The sequence below is a fragment of the Heterocephalus glaber genome, unplaced genomic scaffold (assembly GCF_053883595.1).
Source record: "Heterocephalus glaber isolate CG9 unplaced genomic scaffold, H.glaber_assembly_v1.0 deba00000071, whole genome shotgun sequence".
Classification (NCBI taxonomy): domain Eukaryota; kingdom Metazoa; phylum Chordata; class Mammalia; order Rodentia; family Bathyergidae; genus Heterocephalus; species Heterocephalus glaber.
The window spans coordinates 27,101,515-27,125,271 of NW_028258137.1; the positions used below are offsets into that span (position 1 = coordinate 27,101,515).

General features: G+C 37.3%; 1 pseudogene; it reads left to right on the top strand.

The window, feature by feature from the left end:
• The window catches only part of LOC101707674 (DEP domain-containing protein 1A-like), a 113,201-nt pseudogene extending 91,788 nt beyond the window's left edge, over positions 1–21,413 (top strand).
• The last annotated feature ends 2,344 nt before the right edge of the window (positions 21,414–23,757 follow it).

The following is a 23,757-nucleotide window of genomic DNA, read 5'->3' on the forward strand; positions in this document are numbered from 1 at the left end:
AGTTCAAAAGGCTTCTGAACCACATGATAAAAGTATAGTCACAGCGACAACCCCACTTCTGTGGTACCATAGTCTGTATTAGTTATTTCCCATCTCTGAGACAAAATGCCTGACACTTGAAATTCAAATTAAAAAAAAAATATTTGACTCGTTTTCAGGGGGCTCAATCCGTGGTTACCTGATTCCAGGGCAAAAACAGTACGGTAGGAGGGCATGGTAGAAGAATCCTGCTCGACCCATGGTAGCTAAAAGAGAGAGAGAAAGGGCCAGAGAGAGGGTCATGTCCTTCAAAGGCTTGCTCCCCGGTGAAACACCTCCTCCAAACCAATTAGTACTCCCAGTACCAATTTTCTACATTAGTTAGCTTTCTCATCACTGGGACACAATACCCAGTGCTCACAACTTAAAGGAGAGGTTTAATTTGCCTCATGCTTTCAGGGAATTCAGCCTGTGGTCAGGTAGTTTTAAGGCAGAAACATCATGGCAGAATTGTGTGGTAGAGCAAACCTCTCTCGGTTCATGTTTGGGAAGCAGGGCAGGGAAGCAAGTACCAGAGAGGAAAGGGCAAGGGACAAGATATGGACCCAAAGGTCACACTTTCATTACCCACACTCAGAAGGGTGCTTTCTTAATCCCCATTGGGGAATACTAATCCAATCAAATTGACAATTAAGTATAACCTTCACAGGTCTTTATAGAGTCAATCATGAGGTCATTTGGATGGGCCCTGATTATGGCTGGTGTCATTTTTAAAAGAAAAAACGTAGAGGCAGACATACATAGAAAATATTGATATGAAGAGACCAAGAAGATGACCATCTACAAGCCAAGGAGCAAAGCAAAGGACAGATCCTTTCCTCATAGCCCCCAGAAGAAAATAACCCTGGTTAGGCATGGTGGTACATGCCTATCATCCCAGTAATCTGAGAGCCTGAGGCAGGAGGATTACAAGATTGACCCCAGCCTGGGCTACTTAGTGATTTAGCGAGAACCTGTCTCAAAATTTAAAAATTAAAAATAATTGGGGGGTAAGCCAGTCCCAGAACCCAGAAGGAAGCTCCCCCGCTGCCATCCTAAGCTCCTAGGGCAGAGAAGCTGAGTCGCTCAGGCACCAGAAGCACCCATACACACGTGGAAATGAGAAGACATGTAAACAAGCCTCAAAAACAGACTTCCAGATCACCTACAGCAACCCCAAAGGGAAACGAGATGGAACACTCTGATACTCAACCACCTGGACTCTCTGAACTGGCAACAAAAGAGGATCTGGGAAAAATGAAATCAGAAATAATTACTCAGATAACAGCAAAGATTTTGCTCATGGTGCAAGACATGATTAATAAATCTAGAGAGGACACAGACCAAAAAAAATAGAGGATCTGAGGAACATGATGGAATCCCAACATAGGAAACAAATGGAATCCATAAACAGATACAAACAGATTTCCAAGAGATTAAAAACTCCATCAAAACTCTGCGCAGCAGAATGAACCAATGTGAGGATAGAATTTCACATACAGAAGATAAGATTGCAATTAGTGAGGAGGAAAAGAAAAATTGCTTTAAAATTGTAAGGGAACATGAGAAATCAATCCAGCAGCTGCTAGACAATGCAAAGAAGAATAACATAAGACTGGAGTCAAAGAAGAAAGAGGAGAGAGTGCAGATGACATAAAAAAACTGTTCACAGAAGTGATGGCAGAAAACGTCTCAAGGAGGGGGAAAGAACTTGACATACAGGTAAGTGAGGCATATAGGACTCCAAATACCTTGATCAAAAAAAATCTACACATAGGCATATAATAGTTAGGATTCCAGAAATCCAACAGAAGAACTAAATTCTACAAGTAGTGAGAGAAAAGAAACAAATCACATACAAAGGAAAACCCATCAGAATCACAGCAGACTTCTCAATGCAAACCCTCAAGGCAAGAAGAACTTGGAGTGATGTATTTCAAGCCCTAAAGGAAAACAGCCTCCAACCCAGACTGATGTACCCTGCAAAACTATCTTTCAAAATTGATGGAGAAATAAGATACTTTCATGATAAAGAGCACCTCAGGAACTTCATGAATATCAAACCAGTACTCCAAAAAATTTTAGACAATACCCTAGGAAAAGACAATGAGACTCACAACCCCAGGAAACCCAGCAGAATGAATCCATTGGGCGTGACAAATTAAATGCAAAGGGGGAGAATCCAAGAAAAAGAAAAAGTCATGACAAGGCTTTTAAAACTTGTCACTTCATCTCCCTTATGAGTGTATAATTCAATCTTGTTATTGTACTGATTAGTATTTGATTCTAGAGTTGCACACCTTTCCTTGTGCTATACTGGCTATTTATCATCTTCTTATGTCTACTTTTTAATTGGGTTGTCTATTAATGAGCTAGCTCTAAGAATTCTTTATATATTCTGCTAATAGGTTATATGCATTGTAAATATGGTCTGTTTAAGGACTACTTTTCATTTTCATGATGTCATTTAAAGTTCTAAATTTTGATGGAATCTCATTTATCAATTTTTTTCTTTTATACATCATGTCTTTTGTATCCTAGGTAGTTCTTGCCTACCCTGAATTCATAAATATTTTCCCTTATAATTTCTTCTTAAAGTTTTATACTTTTAGGCTTTCTTATACAGGTTCATAGATCCCTTCAAGTTATTTTCATGTATGGAAAAAAGGGTTGAGGTTAATTTTTTATATACGGATACCAGATGTTCTAGTGCCGTTTGCTGAAAACACTATATCTTCCTCGGCTTTTGAATTGAGTTTATATTCTGTAAAATGCTAATGTTAAATAATCTTTCAAAACTCAGTGGACCATATATGTGTGGTTTTATTTCTAGATTCTCTGTTTTATTCAAATGATCTATATGTCTTTCCTTACACCAACACTGCCTTGATTACTGTAGCTTTAGAAGAAGTCTTAAAATTAGGTACTAAACGTTTTCCAATACTGTTTTTTATTTTAACTTTTCTAGGTCCCTTGTACTCCTACATAACTTTTCAATTTCAATATACAATTCTTCATTTATAGCAAGTATACACAGGCCTGAATTTTTATATATACCTTGTGTTTTCTAATCCTGCTAAATTCAAGTACAAGTTCTAGGGGCTCCTAGAGATTTCTTAGTATTTTCTCTGTAAATGATCATTTCATCTACATATAAAGATTTTGCTTCTACCTTGCCAATCTTATCCTAATTGTGTCATTTTATTGCCAGACTATTTTGGTGGGGCCTAGGTTTCAAAGTTTCATGGACAGATAAAGAGTAAGCATATCTGCCCTTGTTCCCCACCTTAAGGAGAAAGCATTGCATCTTCTCCATTCATATAAGGTGCTCTCACTGGAAGTATGTAGTACATGTCTTTAATCTGTTGAGAAGGTTCTGTTCTACTTCTAGTCTCCTGATAGCTTTTACTATGAACAGCTGTAGAATTTAGTCCAATACTTTTTCTCCATCTAGTGACAGGATTATCCTCTGTTAAAATGATGACTTTTGGGGATGGATCTTCCAATGCTGAACCAACACTGCCAGCCCTATAACAAAACCACTTTCTACATCCTGCCAGATCTGACTTCTAAGAGTTTGTTTTGTTAAACAAATTTCTATCTATGTTCATACTTTTTTCTTCTATTATCTTTATCCAGTTTTAGGATTAGCACAATGTTGAGTTCCTAAAATAAGGGGAGAAGTGTTCCTTCCTTTTTCTGCTTTAATTGTTTGATATTATTTATCATTTAAAATGTATATGAGCCTGCTGTTGTCATATAGGTAGGTTTCCAAGCTAGGAATATACTTTCTTTAATAGGTGCTATTCAAATTTTATATTTCCTCCAGAGTTAGTTTCATTAATTTGTCTTCCAAGGTACTTCTTAGAAATTATCAAATTTATTTCAAAACAGATTTTTGTAATATGCTTTCTATATCCCTTTAAATTCTGTAAAATCTGTGGTAATGTCTCCTAGATCGTGATATTGTAATTTTAAAAATGTATAATTGATATTGTGTAACAGGAAGAAAAGGTCTAAAGGAGCAGGGGAAGTGGGAGGGGTAGGGGAAAGGAAAAAAGGGAAAAGAAAAAAATATAAGAGGAAAAAAATGGAAACAAAGTCTTTGCAAATAGGGAAATGTGGAGGGGGTGAAGGGAGGGCAAGGGAAGGGGAAAAACATAAGAACCAAGATACTCATGTAATGGTACAAGATCCCAATGATGAATTAACTGTATTTTAGACCAAAAATGTACCAATAAACTTAATGGGAAAAAAAATGATTGGGGATGTAGCTCAGTGCAAAGACCATGGGTGTGATCCCCAGTACCATGGAAGAAGTAAGAGGAAGAGAAGGAATAGGAGGAAGAGGAAAGGGAAGAGGAGGAGGAGGAAGAGGAACTAATCCTGCTGATACCTTGATTTAGAATTTCTATTCTCCATACTGTACAATGACAAATTTCTATTGTGTAAGCCACTTAGTTTGCGGCACTTCATTACAGCAACACTAGCAAACTAAAACAGAAGGTAACTACAGAAAAATTAATCCTAAACCCAACTCAGCTCCTGTCTGGATTGACTCAACCACTATATTAAGGCCAAGCAGAAAGAACACCATTTCCAAATATAAAAATTTCAGTCTCTATAGTACTAAAGCTGTCTGGCTTTCAACCAAAAACTACTAGACATATTTTTTAAAAGTAAAGAAACAAAAACACTGTCAAGCCTGTAATCTCAGCACTCAGGGAGCTGAGGCAGAAGTATCACAAGTTCAGGGCCAGGGATTTAGCCCAGTGGTTCCATCACCTGCCTCACAAGTGCAAGGACCCGAGTTTGATCCCCAGTACAAAAAAAAAAAAAAAAAAAAAAAAACATATCACAAGTTCCAACCCAGCCTGAGTAACTTAGTGACTCAAAATTTTAAAAGAGGGCCGCAAATGTACCTCAGTGTGAAGGCTCTGGGTTAATTCCCAATATTGAAAAATAAGACTGTCTAGGGACAAGGTAATCAACAGAATCAGACTGATAAGACATAGATGTTAGACTTGAGAGAAAAGTTTTAAAAACCATGTTAAAGGTTGTAATGGAAAAGGTGCTGGGCATGCAAGATCATATAGTTCAGAAAGATGGAAATTATAAGAAAGATACCAAAAAGGAAAAGCACAGGAATAGAGATGAATAATGCCTATAGACTTGACATAGCTAAAGGGAAAAATCTCTGTGAATTTGAATACAGATCAATAGGAGTTACTCAACCCTGAAACATGAAGAGAAAAATAAGACAGAGAAAAACAGAATGAAGCATCCAAGACCTGTAAGACAATATCATCTGGTCTAATACACAAGTAATTGGAATCCTAGAAAAAAGATTCTGTTTCTTTTCCAGGAGAAGATATAGAGAATGAAGTGGGGAAATAGTCAAAGAAATAATAGTGAGAATATTTCAAAATTAATGATGTCACCTGTCATTTGGCAGGATAAATACCATGCAAAACATATCTGTGCATATTACATTCAAAGTGCTTAAAAGGAAAAACAAAGAAGAAACATTAGAAGTCAGCTGGAATGAAAAGACACATTACACAAAGGACAAAAATGAAAACTATAGCAAATTTCCTGTCAGAAAACACAAAAGCTGGAAGGCAGTGGTGTGACTTTTTTTTTTAATAGACCAATGGAAGGAATGGCTGAGCCAGAATTCTATTTTCATTAAAATATCTTTCAAAAAATGAAGGAGAGATAAACAAACATAAATTTCTCAAACAAAAATTGAGAGAAATTTATTACCAGTAGAATTGCACTCTAAAAAATTTTAAAGGAAGTTGTTCAGGCAGAAGGAATATAGTAATGCCTTGGTTCACGAATGTTTCTGTTTGCAAACAATTTAGTTTGCAAAAGAAAGCATTTGGCAAAATTTTGCTTCTGTTCACAAACCCCACATCGGGTCACAAACACAACCCAGGCCATCTTCCACACACAAACACAAACACAGCCATCTTCCCCAAAACCACAAAACAAACTTTGTAAACTGAGGTACCACTGTATGACACTAGACAGACACTTGGACTTACACAAAAAAATGAAGAGTCTTGGAAATGTAAGAAATAAGGTAAATATGCAATTATGTTTTTGTTTTCATTTTCAAATGAAAACTGATGACCTAAGGCAAGAATACTAACAATATAAGGTATCGTGTGTCAAAGTAAAATGTTTGACAATGATAAAAGGATGGGAAGAAGGAATTAGGAGTACAGTGTTATAAGATCTTTACACTATACCTAAAGCAGTATTATTTGAAACTATATTCTGATTAATTTTAAATGTTGTTTTAGTCTTCTCAAGCTGCCATAATAAATACCATGTTCTGGTGGTCTGAATTGCAAGACTTTTAGAGAGTGGGAAGCCCAAGATCAGTGTATCAGCCAACTCCGTTTCTAGTGAGGGCTCTCTTCCTAGCTTGTCAACAGCTACCTTCTTGCTGTGTCCTCACATGGTAGTGAGAGCACGAACTCTTGGGTGTCCCTCCTTAAGGAATCCTATTCCTATTAGACCTGGACCCCATGTTTATGATTTTATCTAACCCTAATTACCTCCCAAATCCCCCATCTCCACATGCCACCATATTTAGGTTTGGTGCTTCAATGTATAAATTCTAGGAGGACACAGAATATTTAATCTACAATAGATGTATAAGGTAAATCCTTGAGCAACCACTTAAAATTATTTTTAAATGTATAAATAATATGTCAATAGTGTAGGAAATTAGAAACAAAAATAATCAATTAATTTTTAAGAAGTCAGAAGAAGAAAAAGAAAAAAAGAATACACAAAATAGATAGAAAACTAGCAATATGGTATATTTCAACCTAACCATATTCATAATTACATTGATGTAAAAACATCTTAATATGTCAATTATAAAACAGAGATCATAATATGGGATTTAAAAATAAGACCCAGTGATACGCTGTCTATAAGAAATCCACTACATATAAAAACAGATAGATTGAATAAAATATGTGTCACAAAAACAATAATAATAAGAGAGCTTGCATTGCTGTATAAATATACCAAACAGACTTCAGAACAAGGAATATTCCCAGAGCTGAAAGGGACTACATATTGAAAAAGACTCAGTTCCCCAAGACAGCATGATTCTAAATGTGTATTGCAGCTAACAACAGAGCTTTAGAATAAAGAAGCAAAAACCAATAGAGCTACAAGAGTTTTCTCTACAGTTTGTAGTTGTGGACCTGAAACTCCTCATTTAGTAATTGATGGGACAAGTAGTCAGAAAATTAGTAAAGATAGAAGACCTACACAATGCAATCAACCAATAAAAGGTAATTGATGTTTATAACATCAAAACAATAGGATACAGGGATGCGTGTGTGTGTGTGTATGTGTGTGTGTTGCTGTGGACTGAGCCCGGGACATGCTAGGCAAGTGCTCTACCACTGAGCTACATCTCCAGCCACCATATTTTTTATAAATATACATAAAACATGCATAAGATAGGTCATATTCTGAGGTCTAACACGAATGCTAACAAATTTTAAAGAATTAAAGTCATATAAAGTATTTTCTCTAACCATAATATAATTGAAGATAAACTAACATCAGAAAGATATTTGGAGAATTCCCCAATGTATGAAAAATAATACACTTCTAAACAACCCATGTGTCAAAAAAAAATCTCAAAGAAATTCGAATGTATTTTGAGCTGAATTAAAATGCAAACATAATGCTACTCTTTGTGGGATACAGCTGAAGAAGTACTCACCAAGGAATCCATAACACTTCCTTAGCTGTATCCCATATTTCAGACCAGAAAAGGGACCATGAGCTAGAGAGATGGGGGAGGGAAAGGAGGGAAAGAAGATTTTTTTTTAAAGAATTAAGATGTTTTATGTACTTGTACCAACTCCCCACAAGGAATGTAATTCTTATGTACTCCAAACATGTACTAATAAAAAAATAAAAATTGAAGATAAGTATCAAAACATCACAGAGCACTCCATAAAATCTACAATTTATTTGTATCAGTTAAAAGTAATTTTTTTAAAAATTAGTAAATACAATCAACAATAAATTGAGATAGATAGGAATAACATAGCAATTGGAATTTTACCACTCCCAGTCAATATTGTACTGAAGGAAAATATTTGCAAATCACATATCTGACTGAGAAATTGTATTCAAAACTCTCAGAATGTAGTAAGAAAACAAAGAACAAGCTATAATCTGAATGTTTGGATTCCTCCTAAAAAGTGCACATGTTGAAGTCCTAAACACCAAGGTTATGGTATTAAGATGTAGGGCTTAAGCCAGGCACAGTGGCCCACATCCATAATCCTAGATATTTGAGAGGCTGAGGCAGGAGGATTTCAAGTTCAAGGCCAACCTGAGCATCATAACTAGATCCTGTCTCAAAATAAAAAAGATGGGGAGCTTTTGGGGAAGTGATAGGTCATAAGGGAGAGCACTCAAGAATGAGATCAGTGCCCCTGTCTTGCTATGTAAGGACACTGCCTTCTACCATGTAAGGACACAGCCATAAGGTGCTATCTACGAACCAGAAAGCAGCCCTTATGAGATACCTAATCTGCCACTGTGTATAGCTATCCAGTCTATGATATTTTGCTATAGAAACCTGAAAGACACAATAAAATAAAAGAAATAGCAAAATACTGAAGCAGAGGCTCGACCCAAGGAGACATGTGGACTGAATAAAAATCACATGAAAAGATCTCAACATTATTGATCATTAATAAGTACTTGCAAGTCCAAGCCACAATGAGATACTGCTATATCCCTACTGGAGTGACTGCAAAATAAAAAAAACTAACAATGTTAAGAGTTGGTGAGAATGCAGACCAACTGTAAAATTCTCCTACATTGCTGGTGGGAATGTGAAATAGGACGGGAACTTTGGATAACAGTTTGACAGTTTCTTACAAAGTTACTCACAATCAAATACATCCAAATGACATAGGAACCTCACTTATGGTATTTGCCCAATGAAACACAAACTTAAATTCACACAAAAACCCACACTAATTTTTACAGCAGATTCCAGGTTAAGAAAAGTTTCTGTCATCTTTGCCAAAAACTAGAAACAACCCAAATGTCCATAACCTGAGGAATACATAAATAAACGAGGTCCTATTGGGCCAATCCCATACCATGTCTGCTCACACAATAAACTGGAGTAGTAGCAGACTGGAATTTAAAAGGAGGTTTTGCTGTTCAGACATCTCCAATATGATATCCATATCTGGCCAAGGGTACATCCTCAGAATGCTAACCAGAGTACAAAAGAGTCAAGGGAAGATTTAACTTATTGAAAAGAAGTCTATCCCCATGGTCATCTCTCTGAGACTTAGTCTAATGAAGTTTCAGAAACAAAAACAATGAAAAGATAAACTATAACAAGGATATATGGGTGATGAATTCAATGAAATAGATTCTAGTCTGCAGTAGCATTTGTGGTGTTTTTCTCACAAGCATTAGATATGAAATGAACTGAGAACCTGATGGTAGCCCCATCTCTCAAAGCACTCAAGAAGAATCTGAATGACCACAAGTCAGGAACACTGAAGAGAACTGGATGTCTATGTTTTTGAGAAGACAGAGCCAGATAACCTCAAATTTATCTTCCAACTCTTTTTGTGTAGGTCCCTACACTAGGTTTAAATGCTATTGATTGTGGAGTAAAGCACATTACTAAATTTTAGAATTCACTCTACACATGTGTTCTCTTAGTAATATTGGAAGATTAATTTAATATATTTCTTCTAAAAACAGACTGTATCTAGGGCCAAGGAGTTAGCTCAGTGCAAGAGCAAGGTCCTGAGTTCCATCTCCGGTACTGCAAATAAATAAATAAATAACCAGACTGTATCTAAACAACTTCAAGCAGGAGCTATGTACCCACTTGTAATTCATTTCCAAGAAAAGTAAGTTCATATCTTCTCTCAATAAACTCCCCCAGTAAATTCTAACTGTGATGTTCTAAACTTTTTCCTTTGGGTGACCTGAAATATTCCTGGTGTTTGTTTTGTATTGGCCCAGTCCTTTGAATTCAGGAGGCTAGAATAGATTGAGAGGATAATTCACATAACTAAATCAGGACCCCACAGACACTACCCAGGTCTTCTTCCCAAAGCCTATCAATATAAAATAACAGAGTTGCAGTTGGTTAAAGGTCAGGAATCAAGCTAAGCAAGACAACATCAGATCTCAGTAAGGGTGACAGTTATGCTTGATGTGTAAACCTGATTGGCTTGAGAGTCACCCTGGGGATTGGTGGTGCACACTTCTACATGTGTTTGGGTGGGTCATGGAGGTGTGACCTTGGGTGCTATGCCTGGTCCCTTGCCTTTTCTTCTCAGGCACTGCTCCGCTGCTCCACTTCCTGGCCGCCATGAACTAAGTAGCTTTGCTCCACCACAACTCTCAACCATGATGGTTCTGCCTTAGAGCCATGTGACCATGGACTGAATCCCCTTAAAACATGAGCTAAATTAAACATCTCCTCCTTTAAGTTATGGGTGCCTGGCACTGTGTCCGGCAACTAATACAGTAAGCAACCTGTAAGTATGGTAAGTACTCTGAGCAATCTAAGACCAGAGCTAGCAGAAGATGATGGGGAAGTAGGAATCCAGAGACAAAGGAGAACAACAAAAGAAAGTCTTGGCAGGTACTGTGCTGTTCTGTTTTGTTTTGTTTTTTGAGCCAGGGTGTCTCTACATAGTCCAGGATAGCCTTGAACTCACTATGTAGCCCAGGCTGGCCTCAAACTCACGGTGATCCTCCTGCCTCAGCCTCCCAAGTGCTGATATTACAGGTGTATGCCATTTTTGCAGGCATTGTTAGATGGAGCTACTCAGACCTACTAGATCAAGTCACTGCCCCAAACAGCTGATAAACAGTAGTCACATTTTACCAATGTCTGCCTGATTCCAAAGCCCAAGATTTTAACTAGTATATCAGTCATTTCTAACCAAGGGTGATTTTTGCATACTCATTTGGAGAACATTTGGCAATGCCTGAAGACATTTTTGGCCATTGCAACTGGGGAGAGGGAAGAGATGCTACTGACATTTAGTTGTTGGAAGCCAGAGATGATGCTAAACACCCTGGACAGCCCAGCTCCCCCACCACAAAGGATTATCCAGCACAAATGTCAATATTGCAAAGCTTAAGTAACCCTGTACCAGGCCATGCATGGGAGGTAAGGAAGAAAAGCCTCAAGTTCAGGTACCACTTTGCTTCAGTGAGCCTCTTTCCATAGACCCTAGTCTTGGTCCCAGTGGTATGTCTTGATCCTAAAAACTAATCCTAGGTTCTCCATATGTCTGTTTTCTCTCCTTTAGGCTGATACTCAGATCATTTTTCAAAAATATGTTACAGGATGACCATGTTAAGTCAAAAGAGAAATCTTTGCAATCTCTGACCCCAGCTCAAAATGGGGGAAGATCCCCTAGCCAATGCATAAGGCAGCATCAAGCATTGAGCTCTTGGGATAGAATAGGCCAGGGGGCAGAAACTGTGTCCCCATTATTCACAAAGCGAATACTTCCTGACAATAACACGTGATCCCAAGAGCAATTTTAAACACAAGAATCTTTCTACCAATTCTAGAGCTGTTTTTGATTTTTATCAGCAACAAAAGAATTCAGCTTCCAAAAGCAGCCTGAATCTCTGAATATTAAAACTTCCACCTTGGGAAACTGTTTAAGCTGACAACCTCTTTTAAAGTTATAAATGAAAGCCACTTGACAGACAATAGAGCTCATGGGCCCCTTTTATCTACTGAAGAAAGACAACAGAGTGATAACTTAAGGGCCAAGACCAAATTACTGACCTTGAGTCACCTTCCACTCCACATCTGGCTCAACCGAGATAGGGCGTTAAAAGCTTCAGTGGCAACAGCAAATGATATAATTTGATGATATAAAGAAACCCATCAAGGGAGAATTAAAAAGCTAGACCATATTATTCATAGAGCTCTTCAATTTAAAAGGAGCTTACATTTGCCTTCAGCTAGGCCCTTTCATGCTAAAATCAACCATTTCACTTCCCCTCCTATCCAGAAAGCAAGTAATTCCAAAACCAAAGAACTGGTGCAGTGGAGCTTACACTGCCTGAATGGGTTTATTTTTTACCTGTATGTAAAACTGAATGGGTTTTATGTCTTAGAGCTGCATAGGTGAATCCCTAAGTCATTCCCCCCAGCTTTATAACTCTGATTTTCCTTTTCTATCATAGTCATTATTATACCACACTGATACCTATTCATCCACATCTTCAGTATGGATTTCTGGATTCCTCTAACCCAGCTACATTTCCCATGCAAGTCAAATAGGAATCATTCTGAATTGTCACCAAATTGAATCACCAAGAGTCTAAATTCTAAAAACTGCCACAGCAAGGTTGCATCAGAGTAGTTTGTAGTATTTTTCCCAGTATTCAAAAACTGTGATCTTTATACTCTAATCTGCTTTTCTCTGCCTTATATTTTTCCTAACTCCTGACCATGAGCATTAACTACTCATTCTTAGGCACTCTTTATGTACCTGGCAGTGCACTAGATGTTTTCTAAGTACAGTTTTATTTAGTCCTTGCAGTATCCCATGAAATAAGTATCATTACCTATATATTTCTGTCTTGGAAGAAAATCGCTTTATTCTAATTAACTCACAAACAATAGCAACAACTGGTTGAAGGAGGTGACACAAATATTTGCCCATTCCAAATTCTATACCACCTCAATGAACTTCTGTGCAGTCAGAATACCCTCTTCGATTGCCAGTCTAAAGCAAGGAGATTATTAACTGAGGAGAGGTTTAACTGACAGTTTTACACTGTATTCTTTCGCTGTCAATTACATTTTTATGTGAAAGTAACTCAGTCATGAGAGTTGATTTTATATTTCTTCAATTTAAACTTCTTGATTAAACAAATCCATTTGCAAGTCTGCAGTGTTTCAGCACATCCTTGAAGTTTAATGTCACCCTGGCTTTGGGCACACTTCAAACACTGTTTTATCTCTTAGAAGCAAGGGCAAAACTGCTGCTGCTAATGCTGCTGCTGCACAGACTGGACTCCATGGTGAGTGATGTCAGGCCTTGAGAATTCAGCATTACTTCCTCCATGGACACCTCCATGGTGGCACGGCCTGGCATGTGCCTAACAGCAGAGCCCCAGCCATACCAGATGAAGTGGTTCCCATCTAGGCCTTCAGACCTGGCTCCCAGGGTGCAGCGTCAGGTGAGTCCACTGTAGTTGGCGGGGCTGCTGCTCACAGCTGAGCTGCTAGTCCCAGCCTGGGCTCAGCTCTTGTCTGAGTGGCCAGAGGGGCCGTGCAGGGAGTGCACCTTTGGCTTCCATGCAGCATCACAGTGCAAGGTGGCTCCATGTGTATCTACCTCTGTGTGTTAGATAAGAAAACCAAAGCCAGAGAGACTAGTAACTTATGAAAGATAACGCAAAAATAATAAGTTCCATATTTAGTCTCAAGTCTATCTGACCCCCACAAACATTGTGCTACACAGCATGCAAGATTTATGGGTGGAAAAACTAAAAAGAAATAAGCGGTAGCTATTTCCAGAATATGTAGCGATGAAAAATATTCTATCTTAGTTATGGTCCATATTTTTCAATATTTAAAATGGAGCATATAATGGGCTGGGGATGTAGCTCAGTGATACAGTGCATGCCTCGAATGTATGAGGCCCTGAATTCAAATATTAGCACCACAAAGACAAACCAAAAAATACACAAAAGATAGAGTAACAGAAACTGGATTTTCTCAGAGCCACCACCAGTGCTGAGGAGGTAAGCCGCACCAGCGCCAGCAGCACACACACACACAAACACACACACACACGCACACACATGCACACCACACACCCCAGTGAAATGAGAAGACACTTAAACAAGTCTCAAAACCAGACTTCCAGATCACCTAAAGCAACCCCAAAGGGAAACGAGATGAAACCCTCTGATACTCAACTACCTGGACTCCCTGAACTGGCAACAAAAAAAGATCTGGAAAAAATGAAATCAGAAATAATTTCTCTGATAACAGCAGAGATCGTGCCCATAGTGCAAGACATGATTAATAACTAGAGCAGACACAGATTTAAAAAAAGAGAGAGAGAGGAGCTGAGGAACGTGATGGAATCCCAATATAGGAAATACATGGAATCCATAAAACAGATGCAAATAGATTTCCAGGAGACTAAAAACTCCATTGACAGTTTACACAACAGATTGAACCATTGTGAGGACAGAATTTCAGATATAGAAGATAAGATTGCAATTAGAACCAGGAAAAGAAAAATTTCTTTAAAATAGTAAGGGACCACAAAATTCAATCCAGCAGCTGCTAGACGATGAAAAGAAGAATAACATAAGACTGATGGGAGTCAATGAAGAAACAGAAGAGAGTACAGATGACATAAAAAAAAAAAAAACTGTTCACAGAAGTGATGGCAGAAAACTTCCCAAGCAGGGGAAAAGAACTTGACATACAGATAAAGTGAGGTATATAGGACTCCAACTAGCCTTGATCAAACAAATCTACACATAGGCATATAATTGTTAAGATTCCAGAAACACAACAGAAGAACAAACTTCTACAAGCAGTTAGAGAAAAGAAACAAATCAATGCAAAGGAGAGCCTACCAGAATCACAGCAGACTTCTCAATGCAAACCCTCAAGGAAAGAAGAGCGCGGAGTGACATATTTCAAGCCCTAAAGGAAAACAGCCTCCAACCCAGATTGATGTACCCTCCAAAACTATCTTTCAAAATCGATGGAGAAATAAGATACTTTCATCAAAAGAGCACCTTAGGAACTTCATGAATACCAAACCAGCACTCCAAAAAATTTTAGACAATATCCTAGGAAAAGACAGTGAGGATCACAGCCCCAGGAAGCATAGCAGAATGAATCCATCAGGCACAACAAGAAATTAAATGCAAAGGGGGAAAATCCAACAAAAAGAAAAAATCATGACAATGATAAGTCAATGCATATCAGTTATAACCATCAATGTTAATGGTCTCAATTCACCAATCAGAAGAAATAGCCAGGAAGAATGGGTCAAGAAGCAAGATCCAACAATACGCTGCATACAAGAAACACACTTAATTAAAAAAGAAACTCATAGACTGAATGTTAAAGAGTGGAAAACAATATTCCATGTCACAGAAACCAAAAAAAAAGCAGGAGTAGCTATCCTCTTTGCAGATCAAGTGGATTTCAAACCAACAGTGATTAAGAGAGACAAAGAAGGACACTACATCCTTGTAAAGGGAACAATCCAAGAGGAAGAGATGACAATCATAAATACAAATATGCTCCAAACACTAGTGCACCCAACTATGTAAAACAAATACTAATGGACAAGAAAAATCAAATAAGCACTAATACAATAGTAGTGGGCAACCTCAATACCCCACTGTCACAAATAGATTAGACAAAAAATAAGTAATGAAGTACTAGCACTCAATCAAACTCTTGAACAAATGAACTTAACAGATGTTTACAAAGTGTTCCACCCCACAAAATCAGAATACGCATTCTTTTCAGCTGCACACAGGTTGTTTCCCAAAATAGACCACATACTTGCTCATAGAACATGTTTAAGTAAGTGCAAAGGAATTGAAGTTATCCCCTGTATATTATCAGACCATAGTGTGATGAAATTGGAGATCCATAGCAAAAGAAACTGCAAGAATTTCATAAACACATAGAAATTGAACAACACACTTCTGAATAACCAATGGGTCACACAGGAAATTAAAGAAGAAATCAGCAGTTTCTACAATTAAATAACAATGACAACACAACATATTGGAATCTATGGGACACAATGAAAGCAGTCTTATGAGGAAAATTCATAGCAGTGAATAGTCATATCAGGAAAACAGAGAGAGCCCAATTAAACAACCTGATGCCGAACCTCAAGCTTCTAGAAAAAGAAGAGCAGGAGGAACCCAAAGCTCATACTAGGGAAGAAATTATAAAGATCCGAGCAGAACTCAATGCAATGGAGATGAAGAGAACAATACAAAAAATCAGTGAAAGCCAAGAGTTGGCTCTTCAAAAGAATAAACAAAATTGACAAACCCTTAGCCAACTTTATCAGAAAAAGGAAAGAAAAGGCCCAAATCCATGCAATTAGGAATGAAAAGGATGAAATTACAATGGACCCAGCAGAAATCCAGAGGATCATCAATACCTACTTCAAGAAACTATATGCCAGTAAGATGGAAACATAAGTATGAATTAACAAAGTTGAACCAAGAAGACCTAAAAATTCTAAACAACCCAATATCAGTCAATGAAATTGAAAATGTAATTAAAAACTTACCAACTAAGAAAAGCCCGGGTCCTGATGGCTTCACTGCCAAATTCTACAAGACATTTAGAGAGGAACTACTGCTACTACTGTTTAAACTCGTCAATGAAATTGAAAGGGAAGTAATACTCCTGAATTCATTCCTGGAAGCAAGCATCACCTTGATCCCCAAAGCAGAGAAAGACCCAACCAAAAAAGAGAACTATAGGCCAATCTCACTAATGAACATAGAAGCAAAAAATCCTTAATAAGATACTGGCAAAAAGAATGCAGAAGATCCCACCAAAAATCTTCTAGACTTAATAACCAAATTCAGTAAAGTAGCTGGATACAAGGTCAACATACAAAAATCAATAGCATTCCTGTACACAAACAACAGACTCACTGAGAGAGAAATAGGGCAAACGATTCATTTCATGATAGCATCCAAAATACTGAAATACCTAGGAATCAACCTAACAAAAGAAATCAAAGACATCTTCTCTGAAAACTATAGCACTCTGAAAAGAGAGATTGAAGACAATACCAGAAAATGGAAAGACATCCCTTGCTCCTGAGTAGGAAGAATCAACATAGTGAACATGGCCATACTTCCAAAACTGCTATATAGATTCAATGCAATCCCAACTGAAATCCCAGCAGCATACTTCATTGAGAAAACAATCCAAAAATTCATTTGGAACAAGAAGAGATCCAGAACAGCAAAAGCAATTCTAGGCAACAGAGACGTGGCAGGGGGTATCACAACTCCCAACTTGAAACTATACTACAAAGCTACTGTGATAAAAACAGCATGGTATTGGCAAAGAAACAGACCTGAGGACCAGTGGAACAGATTAGGAGATGCAGAAACAACTCCAGACAGGCTCAGTCACCTCATCTTTGACAAGGAGCCAAACACTCTCACTGGAGGAAAGATAGCCTCTTTAATAAATGATGCTGGAAAAATTGCATTTCAACATGCCAAAGATTAAAACTAGACCTATATTTCTCACCATGCACTAAACTGGATTAAAGATTAAAACAGAAATGCTGAATCGGCTGGAACAGAGGTTAGGTAGAACTCTTGAAGGCATCGGTGTAGGAAAAGATTTTATGAACACAACCTCAGTTGCCTGTGAACTAGCACAAACAATCAACAAGTGGGTTTTCTTCTTATTAAAAAGCTCTGCACAGCAAGAGAAACCACCAACAGCGTGAAGAGACAACCCACAATGTGGGAAAAAATTTTCATCTGCTGTTCCTCAGAACAAAGGTCTACTATCTAGAATCTATAAAGATCTTTAAAAAATCAGACCTCCCAAATTTAAAAACCCAATCCAAAAATGGGCATCTGAAATGAACACACATTTCTCACACAAAGAAGTAGAAATAGCAAATAAACATAAGAAAAAATGTTCAACATCACTGGTCTTTCAAGAGATGTAAATGAAAACAACGCTGAGATTTCACCTCACCCCAGAAAGAATGGCTGCTATCATGAAATCAGCCAATAACAAATGCTGGTTGGGCTGTGGGGAAAGAGGAACCTTGCTCCACTGCTGGTGGGAGTGTAGACTGGTGCAACTACCGTGGAAACCAGTATGGCGATATCTCAAAGAACTAGGACTGGAATTCCTTTTTTCCCAGCTATTTCTCTACTGGGTGTCTTCCCCAAATAATTAAAAGAATCATACCACAGTGATATATGTGCACCCATGTTCATAGCAGTACAATTTGTAGTAGCTAAAACTTGGAAGCAGCCCAATTGCCCATCAACTGGAGACTAGATAAAGAAAATGGTTTTTTCAATAAAATGGAGTACTACTCAGCCATAAAAAATGAGAAATTAGAGACATTTATAGCTAAATGGATGCACACTGAGGTGATACTCTTAAGTGAAATAAGAAACACATGTGTAAATACCAAATAGTTTCTCTGGTGTGAGAAACTGAAAGTGTAAATAAGGACTAAAAGGTATAATAGATAATGTGAAATAGGAAGAAAAGGGGCAAAGGGGAAGTGGGAATGGTAGGGGAAAAGAAAGAAGGGAATGGAATTAATATGAGAAAATGAAAAATGGAAACAAAGTTTCTGTAAATAGGGAGGGATGGAGGGGTTGAAGGGAGGGCAGGGGAAGGGGGAAAAATAAGAACCAAGAGAGATTATGTAAAGGTGCACATTTCCAATGATGAATGTCATTATATTGTATACCTAAAATGTACCAATAAAATTCATTTTTAAAAAAAAGAAACTCAATTTTCTCATACTCTCACATCTAAAAAATATATAAAACAAAAGTTTTCAAAACACTGGACATCAGGCAGCAAAGGCAGTGGCCCTGGCATATATGGGAAACCAGGGTATCCAAATGACTGCCCTGTGTACACTCTTTACAGAGTTCCCAGACTTCTGCACTTGGAGGGGAAACCAAGCAGAACCATGAAGACTCCCTGGATTGAAGAGACAAATCTAAGTGTACAGTGAGACCCAAGTCACTCGCAGCCACCACACAAAACACAAATGAGAAGGAAAATGCACACTACAGAGATCTACAGAGAGTTTTTTTGTTTTGTTTTGTTTTGTTTTGCTTTTTTGAGACAGGGTTTTTCTGTGCAGTTCAAGGTGATCTTAAACTAATTATGTAGCCAAGGCTGGCCTTGAACTCGAAGCAATGGTCATGCTTCAGCCTCCCAAGTGCTGAGATTACAGTCATGCACCACCACACCCACCTTGAGGATCAGAAAATCTTGATGACAAAAATCAGATATTTGGCTTTCCTGCAACTTTTCCACTTAAAACACTTCCATGAAGTCATCAAGAATTGAGAAAAAACAGCATTAGCAGTTTCTCCAAAGATAAAGAGAATGTCTTTAAATTACAAAATTTATCTCGTAGAACTCCCAAGAAGCATAGATTACCTTTCTCTCAGGCAACTATGGAGAAAGTAAATCATGAAATCAGAGAAGATCAAGAAAACTCAGGAGATAATAGAGAAATAAGCTGGAAAGATGTTGAAGAAGTTTGGAGATGTTATTCTGATTGATCTGCAAACCATATGTGCCATCCCTAGAAGAACTCATATATTCAAACCAAGTAATTCCCCACTCTATAATGTACATGGCCTACACAAGCAAGCATGGAATAGTCATACTACAAGACAAATCAGATGACCTTCCTCCCTGGGTATTATCTGCCATGAAGTGCTTAACAAATTGGCCAAGAAGTAATGATACAAATAATCAAATTTACTTTGGATATGAGCAAGATGTACTCAAAACAATTGCAGATTATTTTCTAGATCTCCCTGGATCTCTACTTACATTTGAATATTGTGAATTGCAGTGATACCTTGGTTCATGAACTCAATTCTCTCCACGAATCTGGTCACAAGCTGAACTGGATGAGAACCAAATCAAATTTCCCCATAAAGTCAGCACTGAACCTAACCATTGAATTTGATTCAGTTCTCATCCAACTCAGTTTGCAACTAGAATCATGGGAAGAATCAAGTTCGTAAACTGGGGTACTGCTGTATTTGTGAACATTTTTGGTTGTTTGTGGCTATGTCACAGTTTCAGATAGGTCCAGTGGGATATATAAAATCCAACATGATCCACAGTCTTCAAACATGCTTCACTTAAACAGTTTGAATTCCTTAAAATCAACTGAGAGTATTCCCCTCAGTCTGCTTCACAGAGACAAAAACAAAGAAGAATCAGATTCCACTGAGAGGCTACAGGTAAGTGATCAAGGATTTCAAAAAATATGTGCTAAGAAAATGCAGCTAGTTAATTTAAGAAACAAAAGAATCAGAGCTAATGATGTAATGGGAGGAAGTTGTCACAATTTAATAGGCTTAATTAATTTGCATGTCCCAACCTCTAACATCAAATCAAGGTGCTCTTCTTTGGAAGAAATTGTAGATATGCCAGACTAGTCAAGTAAAAATGTGTTGTGTGCCTACCATCGATCTGTTCTGAATGCAGAACAACAAAATAGTGAACAATTTTTAGACTCAAATTCCCAACAGGAATCCCTATTGAATCTTCATTCAGAGGGAAGTATTCACAAGCCACTCTGCAGTGGTGATTTTAAGAGAATTTCTACTTTGACTGTTGAAGACCAAGAGGAGTCATGTCACTGGAACTGCAAGCCCAAACAGCTTTGAAGATCTCAGAGTTTGCTTTTAAGAAGTAGTACAAGATGGAATTGCTATGTCAATACACCAGTGGCTAAAGTTATCATGAAACTAGACCTTGGACAAGGCAGCATAAGTGTGCAAAGAGCTATGAAAAGTGAACTCAGAAGGGATAGTATCACAATCAATAAACGACTGTGCAAAAGTACTATAGAACTTTCAGAAAACTCTCTACCTCCAACTTCTGTTATTTTGACTGGCACAGAAAGTTTGCTACAACCTGGAGATAGTTGCCGTCCATGCATTACAGTTGTGTTGTGTTATTCCCCCACCCAATCATAGATGGAATCAATGCGAAAAATTTCTCCAAAGAGTCAAAACATTGATATGCCGAAACTTTATGACATAGTGGGTACAAGGGCACTGATGGTGTACACGTTTTCTCGGTGTGTGCTGTGCTGATGAAGTGGACCTTGATGAGCTTCTTGCTGCAAGATTAATTTCTCTCCTAATGGATCATCATCAGGAAATTCTCCAAGTGCCCTCTTACTCACAGACTGTGGTGGAGAAACAACTTGACTACTTTAAAAGAAGGACCATATTAAAAGTTGTGGAAATGGACTCATTGTTCCTTTGCCAACTTACTCTTATTGTAAACAGATCAGTGCACAGGCATTTAATGAACAAAAGGATTCTGCCACTCAAGCTGCCATTGCAGAACTTTTAGAGAATATCATTTAAAAACAGGAGTTTACCTCAAAGGAGAAAAGAAGAAAAGTAAAGCAGTTTCAGAAGGAGTATCTCTTGATATATAAGAAGAGATTTCCAACCACAGAGGGTGAAGCAGCACTCTTTGGTGACAAACCTACCACCAATGCTTGATTTTAAGAAAACCAAAGTTTCGTAGCCTCAGATACTAACTTGATTAAAATTATCTAATACTTACAGAACTTTGATACATGAAGTCATATCTGCTAATCTAGCTCTAGAAAGGAAGTCTGTTATTAAGTCTTCCCTAAATAAACATATTATGTGAAAAAGTGCCAGAATCATTATTTATCATTGTGAGCTGCTAAAAAGCTCCTGCATTTCAACTGAAAGGATGTAACAGTAGGTTATTTTAACCAAAAACCAAGTATTTTAACCAGAAACAATCTTTTGTTTTTAAATATAACTATTTGAAAAAGCTATCATGCTTATACTAACATTTTATTTACTTGAACTTTGAAAACTAAGATATGATCATCAAGAATAATTTGTAATTCTGTTTTTAAAGAAGACATCTGCTCTGGTGCAACCACTGTGGAAGTCAGTATGGAGATACCTCAAAGAACTAGGACTAGAGGTCCCATTTGACCCAGCTATCCCCCTGCTGGGTATCTTCCCAAAAGAATTAAAAGAATCATACCACTGTGATATATGTGCACCCACGTTCATAGCGGCACAGTTTGTAATAGCTAAAGCTTGGAAGCAGCCCAAGTGCCCATCAACTGGAAACTGGATAAAGAAAATGTGGTTTTTTTATAAAATGGAGTACTATTCAGCCATAAAGAACGAAAAACTAGAGTCATTTATAGCTAAATGGATGCATATCGAGGCCATACTCTTAAGTGAAATAAATAGGACACACATGTGTAAATACCAAATAGTTTCACTAGTGTGAGAAACTGATAGTGTAAACAAGGGTTAAAATGATTAAAATGAATAATTGATAATTTTAAATAGGAAAAAAGGTCCAAAGATGAAGAAGTAAAGGGAGGGGAAGGGCAAAGAAAAAGAGGGAAAGGGAAAACTATGAGAAAAGAAAAAAAAATGGAAATGAAATCTATGTAAATAGGGAAGGACAGAGGGGGTGAAGGGCGCACAGGTAATGGGGGAAAAAAATAAGAACCAAGATACATCATGTACAGGTACAAGCACCCAATGATAAATGTAAACAAATTGTATACCTAAAATGTACCGATAAAAGAACAAAAAAATAAATTAAATTAGATTTAATTTAATTTAAAAAAAAGAAAACATCTGCTCCTGTGCTTATGGCTACTAGCTGAAGAACTAGTTGTTTAGGTTGCTTTGTTTCTAAGTGTAAGAATGTGAAGAATATTTGGAAGTTCATTGAATTTTCAAGTGCTAAATATTGCATGGTCTTATATATCCTTTTTCACCTTTGATCTGTTTATGTGTGTGTGTGCTTTAAATATTTATATACGATTTTTGTTTCACCTTAAACATTATCCCAACTACTTTATTCTATTTTCCCCCATACATAGTTTTTGAAATCTTATGTTCATAACCTGCTAGAATGATGGAGTATAAAAGAAGTATATAAGGCAATCGTGTGTTCATTCAGAAATTTAGCAACTGCTATGTCCCTGGCAATGATGAATAAAATGATGTCCCCTAATATATTTATTTTTTAATCAAGAGATATGCACCTATCTGGTGCTTAAAGTAACAATTATTCACTGAAATCCAGGTGTGGAGCCCTCAGCAGAAGACTGATTTTTGTGACTATGAAACAGCTCTAGAAGCCCAGGGCCTAGCTTATACCAATCAATTCTATTTTAGGGATGTTACACAGGCATTGGTACTTTCGAACTCTGGAAGTGATTCAGATATTCAGCTAGCTTTGAGAATCAGTGCCCTGAATGACTTTTGCAACATTTAAGAAAATGTCGAGCTGATGACACACAAACTTTTATTTTTCATTCAAAGAAAAGCCAAGTATAAATGCCTCTCGGCACAAAGTTCTCTGGATTCCTCTGTTATTGACTTGGTGCACACTTGAAACAAGTTTGTCTTTTTTTTTATAAAGTATAAAGAAATATACGTGTAATCAACTCTATGCTTAATGATTATCCTGATTTCTCAATGTAATTTTATCAACACATAGAATGACAGTGTTCCATTTAATATTATTACTTGGTGTTAAAAATTTGGACAGAAAATAATAAATGAAAAATATGCCTTTTTTTAAATGCAACCACATCTAGAGATGTGATTTAGTGGTAGACAGATGCCTTGGGTTCAATCTCCAGCACCACCCAAACAAAACACACTGTGAGGAGAAAAGTCAATCAATCAAAAATGATCCAGAACTGCAATGTGTTAGAATTAGCAGACAAGGACATTAAAATGGTTATGTGTTCAAACTTTGAGGTAAAGGTATGAAAGATATTTAAAAATCCAAATAAAACTTCTAGAAGTGAGAAAATACAACGTATCACATGAAAAATATCTTAGATGAGAGTAAAAGCAGATTAG